Below are 11,403 nucleotides of genomic sequence, written 5' to 3' on the forward strand. Positions count from 1 at the left end.
AAGACATCCAACCTTTGGCCTCATGCCTTATAGCTCCACCCAAGGCATGCTGTAATTCCCTAGAAATGTACTGTTTGTCATGTTTTATTATTTAATTACGTTCCGGCTTTATTTTTTATGATACGTGTCTGTTTCTTGACTATCTACATGTGAATTTTTATGCCCTTGAAGGCAAGACTGTGAGCACAGATGCCCTGCAAACCCCACCGATACCAGAACTGCTGTGCTCACCACCTGTCCTCTTCTATTTGCCTGTGAAGCATGGCCCTACCAATTAGCACAGTGCCAGCAGCAAAGTCTACATTGTTCGGCTCTCAGAGTGGACAACTTCATCATTACACATTATATCTCCCCAGACTCCCAATTATCCTTTACAACACCACGGTAATTCCTTAAATAAACAGAAGTGACCAACAGAAGCAAATGAGCATTTATTGGAAAAAATTATCAAGTAGAGAGGTATTTTCTTTGTAGATTTTTATTCAAAGAAGTGACAACAGCAGACACCAAAAAGAACGAATGAACAACACACCTAGGATATTGATCAGAACAAGGAGAGGGGGGAAAAAAGAAGAAAGGTGAGTTATTTTGTCAGTCCTTGCCAGGTCTAGACATGAATGTTGTGCTTTTTAGAAGTGTACAGTCCTTAGGATGGAAGACAAGCAAATCAGCTTGATGTAGCTTCATTTCTCAGGGGTTGGCCTAGCTCAGTACATGCAGAAATCTGCGGTAGTACTGATAGCTGACAAGCTATCCAGCTTGTTGAGAGAGAATAATTATTTCCATATCTCAATTCTCATAGTCGTTATTCACATGAATTCCCATGGAAGTTAGTTGAGCAAAAGTTTGAAGAATTTCCCCCAAACTAGGAAAATATCATAAGGTTATTTACAGTAAATTGCAAACTATAATTAAAGTTGGATGGTATGCTCTAGCATCACTCTCATTCTTACTAGCCACACTGATCTTATTCCTCTCTTTTTTTTTCTTCTAGTTTGAACATTTGCAAGAAATATAAGTCTTACCTAGCTGAAAAATCCTTCCAAATAGGAAACTGCATATTTAGAAGTGCATAAGGAAGGAGGAATCTTATCTCCTTTCATTTTGCCCTTTCAGAGAAGTGAATTTGCCATTTGGAGCCAGCAAAGTCTTTTTGTTGCCTGTTTCTGGGTCCCAGTTGATCAGTATTTCCCAAAACACAGCACTGCTGTTTGAGAGTTACATGTAGAGTTCAACAATAACAGAATTCTTTCAGTTTTGGCAGAGGTTGCCTCAGTTTGGAAACTTTCTCCCTCAGTTTGATGTCACTTACAACAGCCAAGATGGCCATCCAAAAAAGTAATGCTAAGTAAATAAAGTTACTGCAACTTCTGCTAAGGCAACAGACATCATTATGCGTTTGCAAAATTTTTTGTACTTCGGGGTTAATAAACAAGAGATGTTTCATTATATCTATATGCATACATAGATATATTGTATACATTTATTTAGTTTAACTGATGGATACTGTTAAGGATTAAATTCATGTAACAGTCAGATCTGAAGCACAGGGCAGGCTTGTTGTCTTCATCACTTCTGCCAGAGCCTACAGAATCTATGCTGACATTAAGAATGTAGTAATAATAATCTAGTCCTTTTGGCTAGCTCAAATCCTTCTGACTCTGAAATTGCCAAACATCAACCAGAATATTTTTGTGAGCCTGTAGAAAGAGATGCTGAAACAATAACTGAGAGGGTGTCTCTCCTATGTTAATTGTTAGCTCAAAGGACTGCCCCAGGACACTGAAAATGCCCATGTTGTTAAATATTTATTGCACAGGAAGGAGGGGGGAGACATGACCCTCCCTCTTCAAATACCCAAAAGCATAGGAGTGAGAAAAGAAAGCTAAGATAACCATTAATAAAATTCTGGCTAATATCCATGACATTTGCACGAATGTTCCCCTTACAAGAAAACATTACCTCTGTTTTTCACCTTGCATCTTCTTTATCTTTCATCCCTAATAAAAATTAACATTGAAATCCTCTGTCTTTAACAATTTGCACACGAAGTGTCATTTGTCGCAACTTCATTTTTAGAGTTAGCTTGTAACCTGTAACATAAAACATTAGTAAGCATCACTCCATACCATTACCTGTAATAAAACCTAGGAATGTTTGTCTGTTCAGTGGGTCATGGACAACTTTACACGCTAAGAGATACTGAATGACTCCATAAGGATTGTGGGCTGCTTACTAGACTATTTTTGCAGCAGCCTGAAGTTTCTTGGTAGTTATGATATGACATATCAATCATGATTCTTTTTAAGCAGGAGTCTGTGAATCCCTTAGCTACAAGGGCTCAGAGAAGCAACTTGCATTGTGATCTTGAAAAACTTAATTTTTGAGGGGAAAAGTTTCATTTAGACATTTTGATATTTTTATCACTCTTTGAGCCTTCTGTTTTTAAATGGAATTGGCTTCCTATGAAATCAGTCAATACTTAACTATGTAGTAATACTTATTTCACCTATTTACTTGGCCTATTACAAAGAACAAGAAGTCTATCCTCTATTTAAACAAAGTCAGGGATGTTTTCTGTTTAGTTGTCTGTCCCCTTTCTATCCATTCCTATACTTTACTCATGTTTTTGACTAGCTGTGAGTTAAGTTTGCATAGACCTGCCTGCAACTATTTCAAGGTGCCTTCCCTGAACAGCAACAGCTAATGTGGAGTCTTAGCACTGAATAACATACAGTCTTGGCTGGGTTTTCTCCCCAGATGGATTATTTTGCATTTATTAACATAGAATCTAATCTGCCACTTTATCGTTCAGTCTTTAGGTGTTATGACCTTTTTTCTACTGCCCTGTAAAGGCCCATCCTTCTTGATTATGCCTACCTTGTCCTTCGTCCTCTCAAAAATACACTGATAGGCCCATATATGCAGACTAACCTAGTAAGACCTTAGTGGAAAAATTCCTTTACTCTGCAAGTAAATTTTCACTTCTCACATTCTTCTCAGAAGGGAACTTTCCCACTTACTGAACATCACCATAATTTTATAAGATGATGACATTGGATTATGTTTCTCAGAGCACCACACAACATCCAACTGCCCTATATTGACTCCTTCAGAAAAACTGGTAGAATAGCGAGGCAGGGCCACAAAACCACAGTGGCAATATTTCATGATACATATCCCTGTGCCTCCTCACATATCTTTATTACTTAGCTTCTAAAAGTCTGCCTACCACAAAGTCAGACACTCTAGACAGGCAACAAAACAGCCACTTTCCACCTTCAAACATCTAGGACACATATTCCAGTTAACATTTTGGCAATTTAATATTTGTGTCATTTAAACTACTCAGTAAGCAGCACTTGTCCTTAGAATTTCATAAAAATTATGCTATACTTAGCCTAAAACTATTCTGCCTCAATTTGAATGTATTTCCTTCCCTCACCTCCTGAAGAAAAAAAATGTTGCAGCAGCTGTAAGCTCCTCCATACTATCAGTACACTGCTATCATATTTCTTTGATATTCTACAGCTATACCAGTCATGTTTCAACTTCTAATGATAGAAAAGTGAATTTATTTACTTTTCCTTCACAATTTTCTTCAAAATCTTTTTGGTGTACCTTACTGTGTTTTGACATGTATCTTGTGAAAGTTAATTCTCCTTTGTATGCTCCTTATTTGCAATTACTTCCACATATTCAATTATGTCTTTTTATTTCTTTTATTCTTTTTTAGTCTTTTTAGAAGCTAATTTTTGGAGAGAAAAAGCACACTATCTATCAAAAAGACCCTAAATCCACCCCTTATATTTTATGGCACTTTAAGAAATTTAATGTCTTGGCTGTTTTAATTTTCCTTCTGAGAGGCTTCCTCAGTTTTGTCTAACACCTCTGTGGCTCTTTCACTCTCACAAGAATCCTAAGCTTCAGTACATGGCAATTGCTACTGCACTAACTCTTTGACAGTTACCTTCTGAGTCATATCTGGCACAGGAACTCAGGCATAAATTGTAAGCTGTTTCTCCTCCTATTTGTTCTGTGGCCATTTACTGTAAAATTTCATTTGTGGTTTAACAAAAAAAAAGTTCTGTCTTACACACCCATATGATGTTTACAGTTAAATTATCACTGATTTTTTACTCTCTCTTATCATTCACATACATTCTTAGTTATCCAACCAAGTGATCAATATTGTAATTACACCACTATAATATTCCTTCTAATTGGAATTCAAACCACAGGCACATTGTGGTACAGTTAATTTATTTAGTTTGTTTGAAAATGAATTTCAATGTATCAAGCCACTTACCCACCAGCAAAGCTACTCTGTTACTCCTGTGTGTTTTCTATTCCAGTATTACAGCTCCTTTTGTTCCTTCTATTGATACACATATATGAATATAATTTCTGAGCTTCTAAGTGTGCCCAACACCAACAGGGTGCTTCTAGAGGGCTAAATAAATTTAGGGCACCTCATTGTAGCTGGTGAAGGTCAGTGTGCCAGCTCTGACTACACTCCATAGAAGCAAGAGACGTCAGGTCTAGTCCTGCAGCCATCACAGTAGTACCAGCTAGGATGATGCCAGGGCCTTCTCATATGGAAGAGAAGGCAATTTCACAAGCAAAATCCCACATTAAAATCATGGCCATCATTCAGGAGATCCATTATTCCTGCTTCCTGAACAGACAGTGCAAGAGAAGAAAGGGTAAAGTCTTTGATTTCTGCACAGCAAGGCCTGAGGTCAGGACTTGGACTATTTGAAGAAAAGAGAGGGAAGGAGCTTCCCTCTCCTACCCTACAACCTAAGTAAAGTCTCTCAACACTAACTAGCACACTTTAACAATGATAAGTCATTAATATGGCTGTTTTTCCTGAAGAGAGCCTACCTCTTCAGTTAAGAATGAAATATGGTAAAAGTACCATACAGTTTAAACATTTATCACTCTTGTCGAGATACAGTCCATTTTTGGCCTATTTTGACAGAAAAGTCAGGAGGTATTGGTCACTTAAAAGAAGCAACTTTCCTTCTTCCTTACTGGTCTTCTGTGGTAGGACCTAGAAATTCAACAGAAATCCCCATCTCCATTTGGACCAGTCTCCTGATCACACAGACTGTAATGTCTGGTTGATTTACACCTCATATCTTTTAGATATATTGTTTTAAAGACTTCCTTATGGATAGTCTGCTATATACCTTAGCAATTTTCCAATAATTACTTACCCTTGTATAACTTATTTTTCAGTTTATTCCCAGGTTAAACCTGATTAGCTTTAAATGTCCAGTACCTAGATTTTGTAAAACCTCTTTCCCAAAGATCTGTGAAGTATCACCTACTTTTGCTCAGACCCATACTTTGAAAATCGAGATCAAGCCATTTTTAGTCTTCCTTTTTTTTTTCCTGCACAAACCAAGTCATGATGCTCTCCTGCTGCTGCATTGACGACAAGTGAGAAGCTAAAAGAAACCAGAGCAGAATCAGATTGGGAGTGAAGATGAATACTGATGATGCCAATGTTGATTTTCTCTTGCTTCCCTGGAGCAACTACTGTCCCAGTGTCCCATGACGCTGTGAGATGTGGAACACAACCAAACCCTCCAGCCACTTCACTAAGTCCTCTAGGTATCAAAGCCAAAAACAACATCGTGGGTGTGTCAACTTCATTAGTGATGATTAAAAGCGATCACACAATTGCAGCGTTTTGCATGGATCAGCAAAAGACTACTCGACGACTTAAATCCAAATCAAAAACATCTTGTTTTACTGTTTGGCTATTAATAATTGCTTATGTGATTCCACAAGTGAAGGCAGCATTTAAAAAATACAAACAGGATAAGATCTGTTCTTTGCAATGGAATGTAATTTTAGCAAAACACCTGCAAAACAGACATGCTTCTGGATTCAGGGAAACTAGTAAGGAACCCGGCAACTTCATAGAGCAATTCTGGATATAAAACCAAACAGAGGATCTCATTTCCCCCAGTCCTACAGCACATGCATTATGTGTACATGTGAACAGGATATCTCCACATTCTATCATTTGAATAAAGAAGGTACCTTTCATCTGCTGAAACACCACAAAAGAAAACAAAATATATTTGACTCTGTCCCAAATACCCTCCTATGCCTCCTTCTTTGGGCTCTGAAGAGTGGGCACGGACTTTGCAGTCTCTCTTTACCACTCTTATCACCATGTGAGTAGTCCAATGAGACTTCAGTAACAGCAGATTCAAAAAGCGGTTCCGGAGGACCTGGCTGGTGATTTTGGCATACAATTTCAGATTGTAACTGTCCAACAGACATCATGCACTCAATAAGGCAAAACCAAGAGCTGATTCCAGGAGACCACCTGTTGAAGTCACTAAGGGTTTTCTCCAAAGTAAGGACTAAATAGGAACTGCAGGATCAACCCAAGGTGCAAAAAAAAAAAAAAAGATTAAACTCAGAAGAAACTGATGACTATACAATCTGTAGATTTGGGGGGGAAAAAGTAAAATAAAAGTGGCAGGAAGTGTTCCAAAGAATAAGCAAAATGACAGAAAGGTACTACAATAAACAAAATAAGCTTAAGCATGTTCCCAGTAGCAAAAATGTGTTTCCTTTTCTATCAGTCATGCTACAGCCACCAACAAAACAAAGCATATAAAATGTAATATAAGATCTGTACTGATTTATTTCTTTGATTTGTTATTTTTTTAGAAAATAGCCATCCACAAATAAACCCCAGTCAAGTCTGCTATTGCTCTTCAGCAGCAGGAGGGCAGACTGTAGGACTGGGAGCTCTTCAGATGTTATTTCCCTGCAATGCCGGTGGTCTTAGGTTCCTGGCCTTTTTAAACTCTTTGTGCAAGCCAGACCAGCATAACAGAGACTGGGAAGAATTAACATCATTGCAATAGTAACAGTCCAGAGCATTATTAGCTACACTTCAAGAAGTGGATCTTAGTTCCAAGTTACATTGAAATATAAAAATATTTCAAGGCAATGTGTAGAATCAGTTTAAACAAAAATCATCAGTCACCATAAGGCATACTGGTGTTTGCAAAAACTACAAACTCTATTAAAAAAATAACATATAAGATCATGAAATTTAGCTAAGAAAAAAAAACATAACCAGGGCTTGTGAAAACCCTCTTTAAGAACAACATCTAATTTACAGAGCACAGAGATACAACATTTATCTGTTAACTAGCTACTCATGAAAGCTTAATTCTGCTTGACTCCTGCACATATAACTCCCACCAACAATAATGGAGAGCTGTGAGTACATATTGAGAGGACAGTATTGCAAATAAAATATTGATACAAATGTTCTGTTTTCTAATAATTTCTGCCCTCAAGAAACAAAGTTTTATGAAATTCTTTAATTGACTATATTCATTCTTGATTGTATGGTGGATTTTAAGGACAGCAAAAATATAAAACTAAGGAAATCAAATTCTTGAACATAAACCATGTGTGCCAAGGTTGTAAGAATGATATAAAAGATAACCACTTTATACCAATGCCTTACAATATCACCATAACTTCAGGGCCATCATTTGCTTCTAAGTGCATGCTTCTTTCTAACAATACATGCAAGTTGTGCTGAAGCAGCACTGCTTATCTTGTTATATGCACTCTGTGACTCTAAAACTGTCATTTTATCTTGATTAAAACATAACATAAGAAAATTTATTTTCACACTCTGCACTCCTAGACCTAAAATGATGTGCACTGAAATAGGGATGTGCCTTATTGCTTCTACATGCACCAATGTCTTCAAAAAAATGATTAATGAATATTGAAATTATGTCTCAAATTTCTGGTATCCTAAACTGTAACTTCCTTCTCTGCATTGAACAGGTTTATGTTTTAGGCAGATGGGATTCTGGGTTTTCTATTTCAATTCATGAAAACTGCATATTTCACCAGGTCTTCAGGTCTTAGACAAAGATTTGTTAAAATGTCAGTGATTTAATGTCATTAATTATTCACAAGTATTTTAATGAAATTTCATTTAAGTGATTACTGTTAGAAACTAATAATCTGACATTTATCTCATTTAAGCTGTAGTTCAAAATTAAACATCAGCTCACTAATAATAACCATAATTTACCCAATGTTCATGTTTTCAAAGGCTATTTAGAGGACATTTCATATGGCCCAAACAGAAATGGTTTGATTTTGTCACCTGGTTCAGACAGTATCAGTAACTGATCCACATTTGGGGTTAGACCACTCAGAAATGCACCAGCAAGCCTTCTCAGAATTTTTCTGCTATCCTCATCCCACATAAGCATCCTAATCATGATATACTATGACTAAAAGCTAGACATTACTGAATTATTTTCTGCCCAAAAATAGATGACAGACTAATAGTTAATGCACACTTAAGTCCTCTCTAAATCAATGCCTGTTTTTAACACAGATTTCTATAGTCAAACTGAGGATCATTCTTTATGTCTGTGGAAACGTTTTGTCCATCCACTGTAGGGAGAGTACAGACAACTAAGATAAAACAGAAAATAGTGAACTCTCCTGTGTGTGGAAGTTGGGAGAACAAAAATTGCATAAGGCCATATCGAATTGCTATCAGCCAGAAAACATTGCTGAATCTGGATATGTGTACACTACTTTCTCCAAATAAGGAAGTTTCCTCAAAAGGGAGGTTAAGCAGCAAAGGCAGAAAGTTGATACAGGAATCCTCTGGTCTTCTGTTACATCATCAGTGCCAGAAAAAGGGCTTCACAACTGTCCTGTCAGGAATATGAATGAACAATATCTATACAGTCACTAGAAGTGAGACGAGCCACAGAAGTGTCAGCATAGTAAGACAGATTCAGTGGAAAGTTTTATTTTCATCATTTTCCTCAAAAGATTCAGGCTTTTGGAAAGTTTCTTGGGTTTTGCTTCTTTTAAACACAAACATGCATCTCTTAGAACTGCCTGTTTCTCTGATAATAAGAAACCAGTGAGTTCAGACAACTTCAAATACACTATTTTAGTGATCATCTGCGTCAAAGCAGGTAAAATCATAGAATGATAGAATATCCTGAGTTGGAAGAGATCCACAGGGATCATGGAAGTCCAATGCCTGTGCTTGCATGGGACAACCCCAAGAATCACACCATGTGCCTGAGAGCGTTGTCCAAACACTTCTTGAACTCTGGCAGGTTTGGTGCCGTGACCATTTCCCTGGGGAGCCTGTTCCAGGGCCCAACCACCCTCTGAGAGAAAAACCTTTTCCTAATATTCAACCTAAACCTCCTGACACAGTTTCATGCCATTCCCTTAGGTCCTGTCACTGGTCACCAGAGAGAAGAGATCAGTGCCTGCCTCTCCACTTCCCCTTGTGAGGAAGCTGTAGAGTGCTGTGAGGTGTCCCCTCAGTCTCCTCTTCTCCAGGCTGAACAGACCAAGTGATCTCAGCTACTTCTCATGTGGCTTCCCCTCTAGACTCTTCACCATCCTCGTTGCCCTCCTTTGGACAATCTCCAATAGTTTTATATCTTTTCTTATATTTTGGTGCCCAAAACTGCACACAATATTTCAGGTGAGGCTGCACCAGTGCAGAACAAAGCGGGACAATCACCTCCCTCGACCGGCTGACGATGCTTTGCCTGATGCCCCCCAGGACACAGTTGGCCCTCCTGGCTGCCAGGACTCATACTGGCCAACTTGCTATTGGCCAGGACCCCCAGGTCCCTTTCCATGGCTCTGCTTTCTAGAATCTCATTCACCAGACTGTATGTGCATTCAGGGTTGCCTCAACCCAAGTAAAAAATTCAGCACTTGTTTTTGTTAAACTTCATACTGCTGATGATTGTGGAGCCCTCTGGGCTAAATTTATTAGATATTATTTTTTAAATACATATAAATAATGTTACTCTTACCTTGTCCTCCCCAGTGACTGTTCTAATCATTTCTTGGTCAGATGGCTAATACCAGGTTCCAGTCCCCCAAGGGATGGGACCACCTTTCAGTTTTTCGTTCAGTCAGTGTTTACACCACAGAAAATGCACTAGAAATAACAATAAAAATTTCACTAAAATCATCTTCCATATTCCTAAACCACCTCAAGGGGGAAAATACTAAAAATATTGAAATTCAGCATCAGACAAATGACATGCTTTCTTGTTCATATGCAAAGGTTCACTAGCTCTCTAAAAAAAATGCATCTGACAGAGGTCCAAAGCACCAGCAGAACCACCACAAAACACGCCAGTCTGCCAAAGTCCTTGCAGAAGACATAAAAGCAAGAAGCTTCCTGTTCTGCTTTTTGTAGTCAAACTTTCTCCTCCTCACTCTTCTAGATACCCAGAGCTTGTTTTTTTCTGGATTACAGCTGCTGAGACATGGCAGATCTCCCTGAGCTGCCCTGCTCGCTGCAGCTGGGGAGCAGCCCTGTGACTTGGTGGGCTGTTTGAGAGCTCACCCAGGGACCAAGGTCTCCTGGGCAGCTCGCCCCTGCCAGTTCTCCAGACGGGCTGCTAAGGCCAGCAGGGCAGACCACACAGGCTGCTGCAAGCACTGCCACAGCAAACGTCGTCGCCACTCTTGCAACACACCAGATTCCCATGCTTGGGGAGTTGCTGGTGTAAATAGGCAGTTGCTTTTCATCCTTAGACCCTACCTCAGCAAAACATTTGCTATACATAAAGGAGTGCACATTTAAATACACTGCTGCAAAGCAACACATTAAAGATTTTCTCAATCAAAGATTTACTTAGAAGTAGGTTAAAGTTTCAAGCTTTTTGATACTTTTTTTTTTTTCTGGAAAGATTAAAACTCAGAAAAGAGTGAAAACACCACAGGGGAAAAAAGATCCATAAAAATGCTCATAACCAGAATCTTGCAGTAATTATTTCAATATTGATTGAAATACTTCACTGCATATTGGGAATTGATGTGAATAAGCAGTTGGTCCAGTAAGCTTGTCCACCTAAACTAAGCTTTAATTTGTGAAAAATTTAGCCTTTAGGATGAACACTCTAAAAAACCCTGGCTATTTTGCAGCCTCACAATAACTTAGCTCTTCATCTTTCCCAAGTACTCCTTGAACTCCTACCTGGTTATTTTGCAGACTTAAAATAACATAGCTCTTAATCTGCCCCAAGTGCTCCTTGAACAGCTTGGGTGAGCTGAAGGCAAGCTTCTTCATTGTTCTTTACTCCTGTCAATTGTAAAAGGAGACAAAAATCAAAATACTGATGTTATTTAACAATTTATGGTTTTATGTATCATAGACTTGAAAGTATCTTGTATTTGCTATACAAGCTCTTTCATTCTTATGTGTTTGTCTTATCATATACCACACACCATTTTATGCCTACAACTGCACATGGAATCCACAAACATCATAAACCATTACTCTTTGTCTGCAAACTGATGTGTGCCAACTACAGTGTATAAGATAATGAA

The 11,403-nt window shown here is 38.3% G+C and overlaps 1 long non-coding RNA gene across 1 annotated transcript; it reads right to left on the reverse strand.

Moving 5' to 3' along the window:
- Positions 1 to 496: 496 nt before the first annotated feature.
- LOC116800146 lies at positions 497 to 11,151 on the reverse strand. Its single transcript, XR_004361177.1, has 4 exons — positions 11,051 to 11,151; positions 9,876 to 10,003; positions 1,963 to 2,093; positions 497 to 865 (listed from the first exon to the last, which is right to left on the reverse strand). It is a non-coding gene; the product is annotated as an uncharacterized LOC116800146 (long non-coding RNA).
- Positions 11,152 to 11,403: the final 252 nt, after the last annotated feature.

Source organism: Chiroxiphia lanceolata, chromosome 1 (assembly GCF_009829145.1).
Source record: "Chiroxiphia lanceolata isolate bChiLan1 chromosome 1, bChiLan1.pri, whole genome shotgun sequence".
Lineage (NCBI taxonomy): Eukaryota > Metazoa > Chordata > Aves > Passeriformes > Pipridae > Chiroxiphia > Chiroxiphia lanceolata.